The sequence below is a fragment of the Sinocyclocheilus anshuiensis genome, unplaced genomic scaffold, assembly GCF_001515605.1.
Source record: "Sinocyclocheilus anshuiensis isolate Anshui unplaced genomic scaffold, SAMN03320099.WGS_v1.1 scaffold942, whole genome shotgun sequence".
NCBI classification, from domain to species: Eukaryota; Metazoa; Chordata; class Actinopteri; order Cypriniformes; family Cyprinidae; genus Sinocyclocheilus; species Sinocyclocheilus anshuiensis.
In genome coordinates, this window is record NW_015536531.1 from 383,976 (window position 1) to 384,821 (window position 846).

The window sequence follows — 846 nt, forward strand, 5'->3', positions numbered from 1 at the left end:
CCATCCATTTCTGAGGGACTTCAGATATCCAATGGATGTGCTAAAAACCCCGCTGTGTCTGGTGCTTTAACAGCGGACCTGTCACAAAGCCTCACACCTCGTGGCCGGCTCAGCGGCCCGTCTCTGGCTCCCATCTCTGACATCTGCTCAGGGTTGGGGTTTCATTCAAGAGGGGGGCAGAGGGAGTCAATCTGCTCTTTTAAAAGAGCCTCACAGTGCCCTGGGTGCTGATGGGGAGGAATGAAGAATCCGCACCATTTCTCTTGCTGGCACCACTGGTGTGCTATTCTCCATCCCTTCCCCATCAATGCCACCACAACTCAAAGCCGTCTTTCATATCCTCCCACGGCTCCAGATTGACAGGCATCAGACAGTTCAGGTGATGAGGAGGAGAGGGTGTGAATGGAGATAGAGAGGTGCCATGTTTGAACACTTCCTAAAGAAGCACGCCCGATACTCTGCAAAAAAAAGGCCCCGCGCTTCCAGCCCTTTTTGGCAAGTCGACCATGATGACTATTTGAAGACTTGACAGATTGTGCTGATGTGTTTATTTAGTTGCGCAAATGCGGAATGGAGCTGTTTTCAAGCTTTATTTATGTTGCATATTAACTCGGTCACCAACAGAAATGAGGCAGCATCAATCATCCACTTGATGGGAAGAACACTGAAACATTTATTTTAGATAGCGGCATCTGTACGCTTTCCCAAGTAGAAGGAAAAGAAATTATCTGCACCTTGAACACTTCCTAAAGAAGCACGCCCGATACTCTGCAAAAAAAGGCCCCGCGCTTCCAGCCCTTTTTGGCAAGTCAACCATGATGACTATTTGAAGACTTGACAGATTGT